A 20097-nucleotide genomic window follows, 5' to 3' on the forward strand; every position below is an offset into this window, starting at 1 on the left:
CCGCTTTTAAGAAAATGATAGGTGTAGCTTAAAATAAAATAAGGTGTCTGCAGGAATACTGTCAGAAAGAGCTAAGTTAAAATCACTTTTAACATTATTTGTCAATCCATATTTTTGGTTTCAAATCCGACTACTTATAAACTTACAATAACCTTATCTATAAAAAATGCTATCAAACTTTACTTTTGATAAGTAGAGCTAATATCATCATAATAAGTAGAGCGGAGCACTTAATCGTAAATCTAAGTTTTTTATGAATGCGACCTCGTAAAACGGAGCTTAACCCCGATACACTGGCAGTCTCCCTACGAGGTGAACTAAGCAGACTCCCCGGCTACATCATTAGACCGAAGTTAGCTCATATAAAAGTATTTTACGAGAAGATTGGCTAACTTCGGCCGTTGGTAACGTACTTACTTACCGAGTGTATGAAAATATGTGCGAAACGGACACGTTTACCGTACGCTTTTTTAACACGTGCACATCATGTTTTTACGATAAACGTTGTGGTTTCAGGAAACTGTTTTAATATTCTTCTCGTGGGAAAGAGTTTCGAAATTTGTCTGTCGTGTGTGGAATTTTGTCTGTCTATGTGATCTTATAAATGTATGTGTATTTTTAATTTTGGGCTAAACCTTATAAACACAACCGAATGATTTCACGAATAAGTACTTCATTATTTTCTCACAGCATACTCACCTAGCATCGAATCACATGACAAACTTCACCGACGCGTTTTGTTATTCACAAGGATTCACATGTTTTCATAAAACATTATTATCTGGCGTCTCCATCGGCAGACTGGAGTGGCAGAACATAATGAGCTCGATAATGGAACGTCGAATCACGTCAAAGGAGGGCCCTACCTATCTGCCTAACAATACATTCCATTAGGCCCCGAACAATTGGGCTTGAGATAATAATTATACTCGCACCTTTTCTCTTGAGACGAGGTTTCTGTAGGTATTATCTATGCTGAGGATTATCAGAGGGGAAATAGAGGACAAATAGGTACAGTTGACGATTGGCTCAGTTTGTCTTGGCATGTGAGTAACTGAAATCCGCTATAAATCACGTCAAAAAGTGGTTAACAAGTTTTAGGGGATTAATTTATCCTACTTGTATTATTTATAATTTAACTTATTGCGCATAGACAGTTTTCGTTTTTATCTAAATGCACAAAACGCACGCACGCACGCACGCACACACGCACGCACACACACACACACACACACTATTATTTTCACTTTGTGAGCCTAAGTGTGGTCCGGACGAATCTGAATCATTTATTCAACGTAATTATCACGGATAAGCTTGTCGAAGGTAAATTTAACATTTTTGAATCGACGTCATTTCGCAAGGTTTAAAATGAAAAATCCGGTGCACTTGTGTTAACGTGTTTATAAATTGACGATATCGATCCGACCCCTATTCTCAGCGCTGACGATCACGGTACTTCGATTTCCGTCACTTGTTACAGTGTCAATGGTCGCGACGCGTCCGTTATTTTTAGCTAGGAATATACTTAGTTCTTCTATCGTGTGGGTTATGTGGTGTGAGGGTCATCATTGAGCCGCCAAGACACGGCTCATGTAACGACTATATACTTACAATGCTTACAATACACGGATCAACCTGTAACATCTAACGTATTTTTAATTTGCCAGAAAATAAATTTAAAAGTCATGTGAAGAGCTTACTTTATGTAAAAAAGCTTATTATAAGATTAATGATTACCTAAATGATAAAAATGCTTAGTATTAAATGTATTCCTCTGGTTATTAAATAACTTGTAATTATACCTAATTGATTTAAAAGATTAATTGATGTTGCAATTTCTTGTCATTTCTTCTACTCAGCCATAACACCTTGCGAAATGACGTAAATTCAAAAATGTTATGTAATTGACCTTCAACAAGTTTATCCATGATAATTACGTTGAATAAATGATTCTGATTTCTGACAAAAGAAACATGCAAAGAAAGCGGACAGCACATGTAAGCTTACCTCTAAGAAAGAGATTTCATTCAGGTGACCTACGTGACAAGGAGACATGCAGTGTATAATATTATTAGATAAGTAGACTACACGTACAAGAAATACATCATCTGTGGAAATTTCAACGATCTGACTGTCATGGTGCATGAGATACAGCCGGGTGACAGGCGGACGGACGGACGGACAGCGGAGTCTTAGATACGGAACCCTAAAATTGAATTTGGGGATCTTTCTTTTATAAACAAATAACCGCCAGTGTGGTGGAGTGTGGCCGGCGCGTGGATGATATGACGTCAAAATTCAAATTCAAATTCAAAATTATTTATTTGCTCATAAAACATGGTATAATAAAGGTTTTACAATAAATGTGAGAATCTCATATCTGCCGCAATTTGGCATGCAAAAATGATATATCAAGCTAACGCAAAATAATAATCAAATTTAAACAGGTACATTACATTGCTTTTACTAATATTAAAAATATTCAATTTAGTAGGTATGTCAAGTAGCTATAATAGTATTAAATATGTCAAGTCATTTAAAAAATAATAATAATAATAAGTATTAGATAACAATAAGTAAAATGTCAAGTAATTTTCAAATTCAAAATCTATTAAAAATTAAATATCAAAAATAATTTACATACATACTAATTTAAATACTATACGCTATCTCTATAATTAATGAACTCTGTCATACTATAGGAACATATTTTATCAATTAACCATTTTCTTAGTTTAATTTCAAAAAAATTCAATAAATTCACGGTGCGGCGGAAAGTGCCGCAGTTTAGAAGGGTTCAGTAATATTTATTTATTGGTGTCGTCACATTGCTAGTGGCCCTATGGGAGTCCAGTCCAAGCGGTGCACATTTATTACCGCCAGAGCGATAAGTCAACTGTCGCCATAATCATTTGTTTTGTGCCCACTTTCCGCTAGAGTACCCCCTCCTTTAGCTTTATCTTTATATCTTTTATTAAGAGAAGGTCGCATTTAGTTAATGATTATTAAGAAAAAAGAACCTTTTTAAAGTAAACTGGTGAATTTTGTATAAATAAAATACCTTTTATTTCGGGACCAAGCCCATATCACGAAGTGACAACAATCACAAAGTCAAATATAGTACAATAGGTAGTTATAATTCAATAAAATACTTAATTAAGTCTAAAAAAATATGTCTGTATGACAACCGCGCCGCGAATTATCAAACGGCTATTGGTCGAAGATCTCGATATAATTCGCGCCGCGCGCGGCGCGGTTGCCGAGCAGAGTCTACAGGTCAGGGGCCTTTGGCGGTTCAATATTAACCTTGACACCAGGGTTGATGAGGTTGGTATCCCACCTCACAATTCACACGATAAGACTTTTAACAGTTCCGAATCTAATATACTTAGACCTAGTTGCCATTGGCACTCCGCTGCACAGACAGCCAATGCAGAGAGATACGACAAGATAGGTCATCGTAAATAGCTTTAAGTATTCAATTTTTGGTACTGTGCAGTCTCGACCAGAGGGATGGGACCCGAGTAGGCGCGGCACCCCCCCCCCCCCCCCCGACCCGGAAACATCCAGAATATTTTTTTTTTACGGCGTAGAAATATGCGCTGCAGATCTAGGCTTTCTTATGTCATTTTACAAGCTGCGTCTATAAGTATTTTTAAACGGTATAGCGACATAACTACGCCATGTTACTTTTTGACAATCGAATTGAATGGTATGAGTAAAATGATTTCGTACTCCGGAGGGCAGGTTAAGCCGTTTGTTCCGGTTCTGAACACCTCCACCAACCCGCAGCGGAGTAGCGTGGTGGAGTTGAGTGAGGGGAAGCCTATGCCCAGCAGTGCGGCGTATATGTTATAATCTATGAGATCTTTTTTTGTAGTACTCTTTAGATGTAGGTAAAAATTACCGAATTTACGACTTAGAGGCACTCGAATATTTTTTTGACGTATTATATATATTATTTATGTTTGTGTATGTGTATTCATGGATTGATTCATAGAGGGTGTAGTCATCGTAACAAATACATCCCCCTCAGTATTTGTGGGGAAAATTGGGGGGAAAAATCATGAATTTCGCGACGGAATAATCCACTTGATATTAACTCAGAATCGTGGTCTGAATCATCCCTCAAAGTTTTCGTTACGATGTTACTAACACCCTGGAAAATATTATAAAAATGAAATGCAATTTGAAAATCATCAGTGTCGAACAAAACACAGTCATATTCAAATAATATTCCACAAATTAACGACCAGTTACGAACCAAAACACTTCGTTTATTTAAATTTATTTCCAAATTTAAAATTAAATGCAGAAAAAAGTGGCAAAGCAGCACCAAACAAGTTGATTCACATGAAATTACACGCAATATATTGTATTTTATTACAGTTACTGACATAAAACACATTTATTTCCGAGATTTTCCTGGAAACAGGTAAAAATATTATTATGTAGAAATGAGAAGGAAAATAACGTATATATCTCATTCAATTGTGGAATTTATACCGCCTACAGAATTAGATCACAATGTACCGCAAATAGATCACCTACTTTACACTTGATAACATATTAAACTGTATTCCCTTAGTCTATTAGAGCGTGATTCCTTAAAGGATGTTCACATAAAGTGTTCATGAGGCGCGAAACAGACCCATAGAATATTTACTCAAACATTTAAGTGAGAATAGCAATCGCTTTTCTCTTTGCTCTGTTATTAAACACACGTAAATAAAGTGACTCTTCTGTTTCTTGCTTTTTGATCCTTAGTCAATAAACGCCTATTAATTTATATATATTTTATGTTTGAAACGAGTTTCATTCTACCGCCTCTGTTATTTCCGTATTTATATTATTTGATTATTTGTTGGAACACAGTAAAATTTCAAAGAGAAACTACCATGAGAACATAATTAATTTGATTTAGATTTCTATGCAGGTTTAGCATTATAAGTTTGACAGCTGTCAAATCGGCGAAGGTACCGACTATAGTGAACACTATAGTCGGTCTACTAGCGTCGGTTGATTCTTATAATCCTCTGAGACGATACCCTGAGGCGAGGTTCGTTCTTCACTGAGCACCCACATCCCACAGGCCTGTTTTCTTCAATTTTATATCGGGTGAGAGTACTTCATCATCATCAATTTAAGAGCCACGCTCTTGTCGGTGTAGCATTCTCCATTCCAGTCTATCAAAGGCCAATTCCTTGACTTCCCTATAAGACACGACGTTAACCTTTTCTTTAATCTGTTCCATGTAAGCTCTTCTTGGTCTTCCCCTTCCTCTCTTTCCTTCTAGCTTTCCTTCTATGATGTTTTTAATGAATTCGTCGTGTCTTATTAGGTGTCCAATCATCTTGCCTCTTCTGTCCTCAATAATTCTCAGTATTTGTCTCTTTTCCCTTACTCTTACTAGCACTTCCTCATTTGTAACCCTTTCTGTCCAACTTATTCTTTCCATCCTCCTCCAACACCACATTTCAAAGGCTTCGAGTCTCTCTCTGTCCTTCTGTGTCAGTGTCCAAGTTTCACATCCATAGAGGGCTACTAGGCTGAGGAGGGCTAGGGAGGGCTGGGCTAGTGAGAGTACTTAGTGATCGCTATTTGTTTCACCAAGTAGTTAATATAATAAGTCACGTCAAAAAAAAAGCTGTTGACAAATCAACAGTATTCAATATCGAGTAACATCGAATCGTTTCGAATTCGAACGACATTTCGCTGTTCCACATTATGGCGCCGTGTTGACGCTATAAAGTTTTCGCATGCGAAATACCAAGAGTTGCCCAGTCGTAAGTTATGCACCCAGTCTCCTTTCGGCTGTATGAAATCGACATAGGGTATGTTTTCGTGTGTGTTGGTACCGAGATGGTCGTCGTATATTACGAGGGTACGGAGTACATACTCAAACAGTGACGCAGGTTTAAAGACGTGCCTACATGAAATACATTCACCCCTGTTTCCCGTTAGGGTGGGCAGATACTACGGTAACCTACTTACTACGATCCTCACACACCACTTTCGCTTCTTCTATTCTCATCAGAGACTTCATACATGCACGCAGGTTTAGACTTGGCCTTTAGCGTGTCTACTACTACTAGCTACTACATATTTGTGGGAAAGGGTCATATTCGATCAGATACTTGGTGTAGAAAATCGCAGCGGCAAGGAGCTATGATTGAAGTACGAAAAACCGTTTTAATCGTATGAAGAACTGAAGAATGCTTTACAAATGGAATTTCCGGACTCCATAGAAAATTGTAAGGAAATGCACGAGATTATGAGTGCACAGAAGAAGCGCAAGAACGAGACATACTATCAGTACATGTTGACTATGACATAATTGGCCCGTAGGACGAAATTCCCGGATTATGTAGCTATTCAGTACTTACATAATTGACGGATTTACCGATCATGACTCTGTCCCCCTCTGCCCTCCACTGGGGTAATTCCTTTTCGGCGCGTCCTTGCAGCGGGTGTGGGCGCCTCTCTTTTCAGTAGGCCGGAGTGAGATGGTGGCTGAGTTCGAATATGGACCTACGGGGTATAACGTAGAACCCTTGCCAAGGGATACGGGTGAAGACCTCAACGGTTGCAGAGGCGACGATGGGAGCTATCGGTACGACAATGCAGGACGTATGAGGTAAGTCACAGGAACTGGAACCTGACAGATGGCAGCAGCAACTGTCAGTACTATTCAGAGGCGGAGGACAGGAGTCCTAGTATGGCTTTGTAATAGACTACTCTGGGCGCCGTCCCACTTGCGTCAGACAGAGTACTGCGGGGCGGAAGGCAAGAGGGAAACCACTGCCCTATCCTTAAAAAGTAGCATGGAAAATGCTGCACCGACAAGAGCGTGGCTCTTAAATTGATGATGATGATGATGAAACAAATATAATCGTTTCCTTCATGCCCCATCCCACAGATGCATAGGCCGGCGGAACGGCTCGGTGAAAATGTACGAGTTGCTACATTGTTTGCAGAATGCTTCCTGCCTTACTGTTTGTGTGTCTCCAGTGTACCGTCTGTGTCAGCTCGGCGCTAAGGCAGTGTTGACTCTGGATAAGTTGGGATAAACTTCGGACACCTCGCTTTCCTACCAACTTATATATCTCCCCTATTTGGTGAGGTTACCGGTACGCTTTATGCGCTTTATTTACGAAGCACTGAAACCAAGCTAAACACGTTTACGTCACATTATTCATTACAGTTACAGACGTCAAAATTTGACACATTTTATTTTGTAAAATACAATACATTAGCAATACAAGTACCGACTTAATTATATTCGATTGAAATGAAAAATGTAACGCATGAATTAACGTCGTATTGTGACGGGTTGAAATCTCGGCTCGGGCTTTCCAGCCAAGTAGTTAATGCCATCTGCGGCAAATCTACAATAAGTCACGTCAAAAAAAGGCTCGGACTTTAAACCACTTCGATAATCGATACCGCGTGGTTTGCATGCTATTATGTGCTCAGTTAATGACAATAGGGTCCTATTATATGAAGTAGGTGTGTATGTGTAAATATTTTTTTAATTCTGCCTACCCCTACGGAGATACAATCATGTTTTATGTGAAAAATATAAAACTGATAGTAGTTGCGAATCTTATCTAGATACGCAAGCAAGGCAAGCAAATATAGTACCTACAAGGATCTTATCCATTATAAGTAGCAGAGTTACCTAACATTGCAAACACCATCTATTTCTCTTGGTATTAGATAAGTAATACCTCAGAATTTCCATATTGGATTTCAAAAGGATTATACCTACGCCAAATTGTAATATTGCTAAACATTGAAGCAGAAAATTAGGTTCGCATGTCAATATGTAAGACTTCATTGGATTGGGAACGTCATTGGGAAATTGGCAGTGATCGAATATCGCAAAATTTGATAATATCTGATGTGAAAGGATGTGAATCTACCCTTTGATTGCCTCGAAAATTCCTTCAGTCCTCACAGACGAGCCGAGGCTCCCATCTGGGTACCTTCAGGGATTTTGTCTTTAATTTTGTTCCGAGTGTGAGCTCTCAGAACTTTCCATTCGTCCGGCCAAGTAAAATGATAGAACACGTCAAGAAACATCATCATGCGAGCGGCGCAGAAGGACAGCGCACATTATATAGGCGGCGCAACACATTCTCACCGAAGTCTCGGCAATAATTCAGTGCAGGTAGTTTTTAATTGCGTCAGTTCATTCTATAAAAACACATTAAGTATATCATCTCCCTAGCGTTATCCCGTTTTACACACGCTTACCTAACCTGACGTTTTGACAGTTCCGGTTTTTTACAAAAGCGACTGCCTGTCTGACCTTCCAACCCGCGAAGGGACAACCAGCACCATAACAGGTCACATACCTCCGAAAATGCATAAACAAACACGTCATATAACAAAAATGATTGAAGAATATCAGGCACGTGTGTTTGTTCTCAAGGCAGCCCCTAAATTAGGTTACCTTGTTATAATTACATTATTACATTCGGCTTCATCGTAATTATGTAACATCCAAACAACATCATTATGTATAATATATTTAGTTACGCACGTACGTTTCATAATCCTCTTATAAATTGGCATTTGAATTTACATTGTAGCAATAATTATTGAATGGTTTGCTCGATAATTTTTCGTTTATTGGATGAGGATTTTTGTCCCAACCAAATTGAATAAAACGGGTTTGTATTTAGTGCGTCGTTTATGTTTCTTTACTTTATTTTTATTACGATTTAAAATCGTGAAAGAAGATATCATTATCTTATGAACGCTAAGTAGCATTGCTAAACCCAACATGGGTTTATCTAAACGCAAAATATATAGAAGAAGCAAAAATAAAACTTAATCCATAGTACTTGTTGCAAACAGTCAGTTTTCGAATATGAAGTTAGAAAATAATAACTACTCCTGACATTCTGTCCAATTCAATGAAAAGCGAAGGAACCCAAGAACCAGCGTGCCCTTTGAGTCAAGGAAAACCGAAATACTTCAGTGTTAGTTTGTTTAGCAGTCACGTAATAGTCAAAGTCTTCCATTGAATATAAATTAATTGACCTGTCTGAAGGAGCTCCTACTACAAATGCGGTTGTCGATTGGAAATTATAGTCATGTTTTCCCCACAACGATATTGAGGCATTGAATAGACTGACTAATAGAGATGTCGTTTCTAAAACAAGAATTATGAAAATCCATCCAGTAGCATTATGCAGGATGTTTATAATATCGTAACGAATACTAGGAATTTTCCATCGCAAAAGTGTAGAATTGAAAATAATTTAATAAATTCTAAGAAAAATACATGAATTTTGCGATGAAAAATTCCACTTGATATCAACTCAGAATCATGGTCAGAATCATCCCTTAAAGGGTGCTACCAGACCAATCGATCGATCATCGATCGACAGCATCGATCGATGGTAGAATAGAATAGTCGACGTCGATCGATAGTTTCTACCAGACCGACGGATCGATTATTGTCATCGCCCGGCAATCGATCGATTGCTTAATCGAACAGTATCTGTAGATCAATTAAAGTTACCAGACCAGTCGATCAACTTCGATCGACGTTGATCGGTGCCGTCGATCAATGATCGATCGATTGGTCTGGTAGCACCCAAAGTTTTCGTTCGAAGTCACTAACACCCGGTATACAGAGTGAATAGAGAACCTTATTTTTCTGAAGTTGGGTTTTACATAACATAGCATTAGCTCTCGACTATATCCCAATGGAGTAGTTGAGGTACATTCATCGCAAGATGAACTAAGTACCCACACCTTACCGAGCTTTCTGTTAGACCAACGTGATAGGTGTTGAGCCGTATCGCCGTCTATAATGGTTAATAAATTAGAGTTTATAGTGCCGCTGCTACGAACAAGTCTGTGTTTACAAGCGAGATCCGGAGCGATTACATCAATACTCAAACATTGCTTAACTGCCGCAATAGAAACTAAAGTTACCAACCAACTAACACGCTGTGATTGAAACAGAAGTAAGTTTTTGCCAACTAAGCTAACAAGGCGCAAACTGGCAACTAAGCGGAAAAACGCTAACGGCAACCTCTGGCGTTTTATTCAATGTTCCCTTGTCGGTAGAACACTTTGGAAAGTGGCGGAACTTTCACATACTCTTTGCCTAAGCGAGCACCTACTTACCGCTTCTTATCTATGAACAAGCGACGATAAGTATTCGTGAGTATTTACTTTGCAAATCTTGGGTTAGTAGTACAGTATACAAGCCTCTGTCGTCTAATGGTTAGCGCGTTAGGATCACGATCTGGAGGTCCGGGTTCGATGGGGACATTATTCTATCTTATTTTTGGCTGAATGTAAAACTGTAAAAATAAATAAATAAATAAATTATCGAAATCACTTTGTGAGACTGACCTTTGTTTGGTAAGGACTTTGCAGGCTTGAATCACCTGATTGTCTGAGAAAGTAAGATGATTCCGTACTTCCGAGGGCACGTTAAACTGTTGGTCCCGGCTATTAGCCACAAAACCACCTCCACCAATCCGCCAGCAGGGCATCATGGTAGAGTATGTTCCTTACCCCTTACGGTTGTTTGAGCGAAGGCCTGTGCTTAGCAGTTGGACGTATATAGGCTGTTTATGATATGTATGATCAGCATAAGGAACTTTACACTTTCTGTGCATATGGATGAGGATTTCGTCTAAACAAAAAAGAACACAGTGTCACTATTACTATTATCTGAGGTTTACCTTTCAGCTTCTTTTCCCGGCTTTACAGGTTGTGAGAAGCTGCAGTAGTTTTAGGCGGGTGAGACGTTCGTTATGTAAAAAATGACGATTCAAAGTGTAACTATGTTACCAACTGAATAAAGATATTTTTGAATTTGAATCTATCAGGGCATCTTTTCAATACAATCTCTTTCACCTTTAACTTAAAAAAGGATAATTTAGGTGATACAACTATACTTTTCCCTCTTTGCTTTATTTAGGAACATTTCTTTTTCAAACGTGTCAGTTCCAACGATCCTTAACAATTAAGTACTACACACTGTTTAAAAATAAACCTTACCTACGAGCAAGGCTTCGCTAGAATGTGTATACATGTATTAAAGAGAATATTTATTATATTTTTCTTCACCGCCAGACTGAGAAGTAAGCCTTATAAGTAAACACATAATATATGGCTAAAATAAAGCAAATTCAAATTCAAAAATATCTTTATTCAGTAGGTAACATAGTTACAATTTGAATCGACAATTTTTACATAACGAACGTCTCATCCGCCTAAAACTACTAAAATGATCGGGTTCTCACTCCCCGGCCCGCTTTCCCCCTTTCCCGGCTCTGTAAGCATCAAGCTTTATTGGTAACCCCTCAATATTTTTTCTGGATCCACACATAACTTGTACGTAGCCTGATCACACGAGTTCAGAACTAAACTGGCGGTATTCAGACACGTCCACGTAACTTCTGTTCATCGAAACTCCGTCAATTTATTAGGTGTTTCGTATTGGAAGGTGGCCAAAATAAGCGTGGAGATCCATTATTCAGAGAGCTTTATCGTGTCCTGAACAAGGGACTAAATCTATGCCGGTTTTGAATTATATTAAGAAATAGTGGGTATCTTGCAATCTTCTTTAATTTTTTGATACCGTTGTTTTATATTTATGTACCTTATCATTTTTACATAACTGGATTTGTGCCCGGTTAATGGTAACAGGCTCTACCTAACCTTGGCGGATACAGGCGTGATGTTATATTGTAGAAAGAAAGAAAAAGAAAAGAAAGAAAAAACATTTATTCGGCATACAAGAAACATACTTAGGTAATTATACATAATGCCGAAACGGCTTCAGCTCAGCAAATGTCACGGCCTGCTCGACTATGACGCTGATTTTCAGCTGCAGCCGGTTGGGGAATCAAAAAACAGTGAAACAAAAAGAACTGGGCTCTAAAATCTAAGCACATAATTACGTATCTAAACCGTAATGTATAGTAAGTATATGAGAAAAAAGAAAATAATAAGAAAAGTAAAAAATGAATAAATTTATACAGAATACTTCCTAAAAAAAATCAGAAAGTGTTAGTGTTGTGTGTGTGTGTTGTGTGTGTTTTTTATTGTGTGTGTGTAGTATCATGCCTTCTATTTGTCTCAGAACCTACTATGCTAATTACCCAAGACCCATGCTTCAAAAGGAACGCGTGTCTGATACTAATTCCAAAATTATAATATGCCTATCATCCAAATACATAGCTCCTTCAGCATTTTCGAAATGACATTGTGGCCTCATTCTCGAGGTACAGTTATTTTTTGCAAATCATAATAAATTCTTCTCTCACACTGGTGTGAATCGGTTTCCAAAGGAAAAAGAGGCGCTGTTGAAATCGAAAAACTTTTGAGCCATGCTTTCCCATGAATATAAAATAATATTTTGCTCATACATTTCCGGAATCAGGATAAAATATCATGAGATTTCATGTAAATTGAGTAGATGATGTAAGACTGTCACATCTTTGAAACTAAAAAGTATTATTACGTAAATTATTCATCGGAAGAACTTGCTGCGTATACATTTGCCCGTACTTCTTGCTAGGTAACTATTCTTTATCCGGCCAAGTAGTTAATGCTGAGGCAAATCTATAACAGAACACGTCAAAAAAAAGAAACTGCTAGGTCATCAGTCACGATTCATCGGAAACCTATGAAGTGGGGTTTTGATTTCTTTTGACGTGACTTATTTAGCTCTTAGGTAAGTTTAAGTAGGTTTTGTCTTGAAGGGAAATCACTACTACATACAAACACAAACTGACGCTCATAATCCCTAATGGGGTAGGTAGAGCCACAAGTAATCAAAGATAACTTGATGAACTTTATGGTGACAAGGGATCAGCCTATCACCCATACCAAACCGACAGCAATCCACCAGTTGGAGACTTCTTCTGCAGAGTGTGCGGTAGAGTTTGCCGCTCTAGGATTGGCTTGCACAGCCATGAGAGAAAGTGCATTTCTTCGAGGCAATGACGTCATAAATCGTCTGAAACAGACGTATAAGGCCAATGATAATGATCACCCATAACAGTTGTCCGCTATGTTAGAATGACATTTCGCTAGTGCTTTCTGTCGAAATATCAAGTACGTGGAGCCTCCCTTATTTTTATTAGAAATAATTCAAAATATACAGAACGCAAAGACATCGCTGGACTTTCGTTAGAAAGTACTATGAAAATTTCATGTATAGAAACGGAGAAACATATTGTTGTAGACATAAAATAAAGAAACATTTATTATTTTCGGACACCACAGACACAGACAGACAGGAACATTACATGACAGAAACTACACGACAGAAACCTCACGGAAAATAATATAAAAAAATAAGATTAAAAACTATAAGAAGTAACGACCTCCGTGGTCCAGTGATTGAGCGTTGGGCTCACGATCCGGATTCGACTCCCGGTCCTGGGTTCGATTCCCGGTGGGACATATCACAAAAATTACTTTGCGGACCCTAGTTTGGTTAGGACATTACAGGCTGATCAGCTGATTGTCCGAAAGTAAGATGATCCGTGCTTCGGAAGGTACGTTAAGCCGTTGGTGTAAGTAAATAGTCGTAAGTACTGATGTAAATAAGTAGTCGTTACATGAGCCATGTCAGGGGCCTTTGGCGGCTCAATTGTAACCTTAACACTAGGGGTTTATGAGGTTGTTACTCAACCTCACAGCCCACACGATAGAAGATTAGAAGAAAAAAAGTATTTAAAAATGCAACTGACGGCCCGATCATCTGCATATAGAGACAGACCTCCATATAATATAGTGCTAACTTCACAGTTTTTGAATCAGTGATGGAAAATGTACTGAAGATCACATCCAAAAGTAATACTCCCATTATAGTGTGTGGAGACTTTAATGTTTAATTCAATAACAACTAAATTTTCAAGTTTGTTTACCTCTTATAATCTTGTTAATATATTTATGGAGCCAACTAGAATCACAGAGAGAACTTTCACATGTAATGTTTTTTTGCAATTTTGATTTCCAAGATAAAAGTATCTTAACTGTTTTAGGTCAGATCACAGTGGTCAGCTGATCAATTTTCCATATATATCAAAATGTCCAGGAAATTAATTTTAGTACTCGTCCCATCACTGATACTCGGAGAACTTTCCTTGTCCAAACGGACAACCCAAGCATTCATACGGCAACATTCGCAAAAGTAAAAATACTTTTTATTCTCTATATGAGGAAAACACGTATACACACGCTGATAGCTTCAAAAGCTACGCCAAAAAATATTCAAAAAATTTTCACTAATTCTTCGAAGCATTTTAATAGCAAAATAAAGATCGCGAATAATAAAAACAGTTTGGCAAGTAATAAATAGTGAAACAAATGCTTCGAAACTGCATGAATTAAAATGTAATATAGAATCGGATACTGGGTTAGTAAAATTAGATAAAGATGTAGCTGAAGTTTTTGAGACATTCTGTTCAAGCTGATATATTGTTTAAAAGTGACGTGACGGCTTGCATTGATTTATTTGATTTTAAACGCGTTGATCCCAGTAGTTATATGAAAGTATTCAAACAATTTGAAAATTAATACTGTTGCGAACTCTTCGCAGGTTTTGTAATCTTTTTATATGTTTTTTTATATTTATTCTTTTTTGACGTTTTATATGTTTATTTTTTACTTCTTGTCGTTTGCGTTGGTGAAAATATATTAGATATCTTTAAAAAAACATAGAAAACGTCAAAATGGAATAAATATGAAAAACATATAAAAAGATTACAAAACCGATACAAAAACTGCGAAGAGTTCGCAACAAATACCTCAAAAGATTGTGGGTTATGGGGATTGTCTGTTAAACTGATGAGCTCTGTTATTGATATCTTAGCACCATATCTAGCTTACATCTTTAATATGAGTGTTGAAAATGACACTTTTCCGTAACACCTTGCGAAATGGCGTACATTCAAAAATTTTTAATTCACCTTCAACAAATTTATCCGTGATAATTACGTTGAATAAATGATTCTAATTTCTGATTTCTGACACAATCCCTCTGTCGGATTTTACGACATACCCGGGAAGACAAGCAGCTGAACGTGCTCTACGTTTTTATTCACTCCCAGTCCAGCAGAGAAACTGCTATTACTATTATACCCAATAGTGACACTATTACGTATACATCAATGACTTGACAGATAGCTCTCATAGTAGTAAAAAGTTGGGACCTCAACCGAAGAACAGCAAAATATCTCTAGCTATCTCTCTTTGAATAGAATGGCTACGGGACAGACATCAAAAACCAAGTAGAAATTCCGTAATTTCCCTCAATTTTGGCATCATGGCCATGGTCGTCAAACGGTGGTGGCGTGGTGACAACGGTTTTCATATAAAATGGACTCGTCACGACATCTATTGTGTGCTTTTATCATTCCAATAGACATCTGAATAGGTAAGTTTCTTAGTAAAGCTTGCATAACACGACCATTTAACTCGCAAATAGGTATACCACGCAGAAATGATCACTTGATCAATGCCAATAAAGAAATTTGCGAACGAGGTACTTATGTATATTGTAAATTTATTTTTACTTTATTTGCACCCCAATTCCGTACCAAAATGAAAGCTACCTCGTAATGATGGATTCGTTCCTGTGATGGATTGTTCTTATTTTCAAAAAATATATAGAAACACGTTCATGTCTAATAATTCAAAATAATACGACATAATTGTACTTAAATGTATTTTAACTATGATAAAGGTTTTTCATGACAAACGTTTGCAAGATTAATAATGTTTGTGTTGTTTTCACTAACACAATTACCTCGATCATTATAGACGGCGATACGGCTCACCACATATCATGTTGTCTACCAGAAAGCTCGGTGAACTGTGCTTACTTAGATCAGCTTGCGACAAATATACCTCTGACTACTCCAATTGGAATATTATAGTTTAAGTAATCATGAAATACCTACACTATTAAAAATACTTTAACCCAGTTCTCTTCGCTATAAAGTAAAGCTATTCCAAAGTAGCTAATACTTTGAAGTTGTGAACAGTTACTTATCGTAACGAAGCCCTCACAAAGTTGCGTGGAAGTTGTAATGTGCTCTGAAGATAGCTCTCGAGCCGTCAACGAGCCGACCCCGGCTTATGTGGTATTATACTGAGAGTTAGAGACAGGTATTAAGGCAGACGATTCGCCAAATAATTAGGTGTTTAGGAAACCTCAAACATCGCGGAAGGGTTGCGTCTTGGTGTTTTTTTACAGATTGGAGTTCGGTGAGTGTGCTCAGGAATGGCACGAACTGATTCTTTCTTTTTTTCGACATACTTTTTCTATAAGTATGCCAAAATTTGCTTTCGCAAAACTTACCATTTTGTGCAATAAACAAATTACTATGTACTTAATGAGCTCATTTGGAATTTACCATGAGGCATGACGAGAGCTCGCCGATGATCGAGACCTGTGGAAGAAGCGTGTGCTCGATGGACGCGACACTCATGACCACACCTGGTTTGACATACTGGCGAGCAGGAGAATGAAACGCCATCAAACCGACAACAATCCACCAGTTGGAGACTTCTCCTGCAGAGTGTGCGGTAGAGTTTGCCGCTCTCGAAAGAAAGTGCATTTCTTCAAGGCAATGACGTCATAAATCGTCTGAAACAGACGTATAAGGCCAATGATGATGTACTTAATTGAAACAATTAAATCGACTTCAAAAATGTCACCTAAAAAGTAAGAAGTAATATTTTATTCGTTTTTTAGTTTAAACTCGAGTAGAAGGTATTTTTTTATTGTAATTCGAAAGTAAGTACTTGTGATTTGGGACGAAGCACAACTTCAAAACTGATATGGGACAAACTTAGATATTTTTGGAATTTGGGACATAACTTCAGGACGACCGAAAAATAAATCGAGTAAGCAGTGACTATTGAATTCCTTTTCCTTCAATCCTGACACACTTCTCTTGCTTCCTCCACATTCATTAATCGTTTCATACACCTACACCGGTGAAGCGTAGATCGTATTAAACCTTTTCTAAGGACATCTCCAATTTGGTCAATGTACGTACATTACGTACTCATTAAAGACAAAAGTTTCATGAGCCATCTCAGGGGCCTTTGGCGGCTCAATATGAGGTTGATAATTCACCTCACATCCCACACGATAGAAGAAGAAGACAAAAATTTAAAGGTATTTTTTATTAGAGAATGACACAGTAACCATAAATATTTTTTTGTTTTGGTTTTCCCCGAAGGGTAAGGCAAAGGGAACTATGCCCATACAGCCATGTCTGACGTATTTTTTTTCTTGATGATTAATGAAATGATGAAAGGTGATGATGATGAAACCTAAGCCCCCACCCTCGGAGTAGACTCCTACTCCGAACCCCAAACGAATTAACTCAAAAGTCCGCATAAACTTTTGAGTTATGAAGCGGCTTCCCGGCACGAAGCGAAAATAGGCAGATACACTTTGTTCATTGAATACTCCAATATAATAACACTCGCGAATGTCTTCCGACTAACTTAATGCGATCATTAACCACAAAACACCACTTCGTATTAATTATTTAGATTACTCAATGAAGAAAGCAACTGTCCCGTTCCCGTTTCCCGCCGAAAAGCCGTAACCATAAAAAATATATAAACAGAAACAAAAAAGGTGTACACAGTAATGTATGGGAATGGGAGTAGCAATGTTGGAGCCCATCAATGGCTCCAAGTTGTCTTTGATTACTTGTGACTCTATCTTGGCGTGAGTTATAATTACCTGGTTTCATTTCGTCTCGGCATAGAATTTACACAGTCGTATCTGAAGCATTAACGTTTTCAGCTCTAAAGCCTCTGAGAGGCTTCCCTTACCGCAAATGAGGCACGTGTAACACCAGCAAGGGCGATGTTCATTTGATAACTGTTTGCCTTTTGTGACAGCCTTTTAAATTAGCACTGAACTCTCAATTTATTACACCAGAGGGGCTAAAATGGCTATTTGACTATTTGGCAAATGTCAAATTGCAATATTGCTTTAGATGAATTGCTCCGATGTGGCCTTTTTATTTAACCCCCGTCTCCATACTTCATTCTGTCTATGACAGTTTTTCGATCTCAGACGTCATTATGGTGAACACCACAGAGTTCTTATTTATGATCTGTGATGATTAGTGATGTGTCGTTACCGGAAATGTTCTCGAAGTAGGAAAGTTCCTGTTGTAAAAACTCTTTAATAGCAAGGACACTGCCAGCTACTTTTTCCAAATTGTTCTATCTTAGAATTTCATCCTACACCTGTCTAAAGGCTAAGTAACAAAGCTATATTTGAATAACATCTGCGCTTTTATATTGCTTGCACTTTGGGAAAATTCCCGGCAAATGCACATCACAGGTGGTGACCACACTCGTCACGGCTCTCCATTTATATCCAACTAACTATCCAATACTGTTCAACATACATACATAAGATCTCGCCTATTTCCCGTTAAGGTGGGTTAGGAGCATAGAATTCCAATTATTACGTTCCTGGCACATCACTCTCATCAAAATCTCATACATACTCACTGGTTTAAAGTTATTTTGACCTAGCATGTCTTTAAAACGTCCTGAATTTGACAGCGATATGTTCGTATAGGCCTGATATTTCGATTTTACTGATACGTTTGTGTTTCGTTACATAAAAACTCAAACTCAAAAATACCTTTATTCAGTTGGTAACATAGTTACACTTTGAATCGTCAATTTCAAAATATATTTTTTGACGACCCTCTCGTTGCCTGAAGCTACTACAGGTTATCACAACCTGTACAGCCGATGAAGAGCAATTTCTAATGGAGTTGTATTTTCTTTAAAACTAGCGAAGTGTTTCGACATTGTTTCGTTATTTAATAACATTATAAAACAGACCAGCGTGATTTCTCTTCACCACCTGCGCAACTTGGAAGCGCGTTAACATTTTTTACCATAAAACCTCTAGCAGGTGTTACAACCGGGAACCTCTTAAAATCCTTTTAAAATTTTTGTATTTTACTGAAATTGTTTGATGAAAGGATTAAAGCAAGCTGCTTTTATCATTTCGGAATTTTATGAATTCCATAATGGTTCATGTGTGTTTATAAAAACATTATTATCGAAGCACAATCGAGGTAAGTAGATTAAAATAAGAAAATAAAATAGTAAGTAAATGCCACAATACAGAATAGGTTCAAAACACAAAGTGATTGATTGAAGATTTTATTTAAGTACGTACCTATATTTGGATGTTTGGGGCCATGAAAACAAATTAAATATAAAAATAGTCTATAGCTAAATCCCTCAGAAAAAGACAAGGAAAATGTAACAAAGGTTCTTCAAATAAGACTGAAATAGAAGTAATCTATTTAGGTATATTCACAGAAATAGCCAACAGTTTCCTGTCGCTAATGTGGTATGCTTACCTAGAACAAACTATTAAACATTAAATGTACCTCCCTTCATCAACCAAAGTGTGCATGCTTGTTATTTACGAGTATGTATTGGAATGAAACGACCGTTTGACTAGTACGCTAGTTTATTACTCAGTACATACAGTTACGGCGGCGAGGCGGTGCATGCATACGAGTATATACCATTCCTCCCGCATTAATTTGTAAAACTGTCGTTATCGATAGTTTAGATACATTACTAATCATAAATACATAAAAATTGGCACATTCTACAAGCTACCGCACTTCAACCGCGTCGCCGGTTCCGCAGCCAGCGATCACATTATCTCGTTCTATCAAATGGCGGTTATGACTGACAGACAAGGATAAAAGCATACGAAAGTGCGGTTCCGTGCTGCCAGTTGTAGTAACACTTTTATAACCCGTCCGAAACAGATAAACCTTAGCTTAGGAGCTGATCCAATTTTTATGTCAGGTGGGATCACCAGGTCGCTGACAACCTATCTCCGTAGAGAATTAGATAAAATTGCAGTGGCCACCCATGACACGACCTGTCGCCCAGGGAGGGGAGGGTCATGACCCCCCATGGCTGAAATCCGCCCGTGCCTTAGCTGGAATGAAATCTTAGAAACAAAAAAACGAAAGATGTTTAGTTAATTCGCAATGATTTGTAGAAATAAAAAAGCCACATGGA

At 37.8% G+C, this 20097-nt stretch overlaps 1 protein-coding gene across 1 annotated transcript in view; it reads right to left on the bottom strand.

Moving 5' to 3' along the window:
* LOC126368837 (Down syndrome cell adhesion molecule-like protein Dscam2) overlaps positions 1-20097 on the bottom strand; it is a 57147-nt gene that overhangs the window by 24259 nt on the left and 12791 nt on the right. The gene's annotated exons all lie outside the window — the stretch shown is intronic.

Source organism: Pectinophora gossypiella, chromosome 8 (assembly GCF_024362695.1).
Source record: "Pectinophora gossypiella chromosome 8, ilPecGoss1.1, whole genome shotgun sequence".
In the NCBI taxonomy this organism is placed as follows: domain Eukaryota; kingdom Metazoa; phylum Arthropoda; class Insecta; order Lepidoptera; family Gelechiidae; genus Pectinophora; species Pectinophora gossypiella.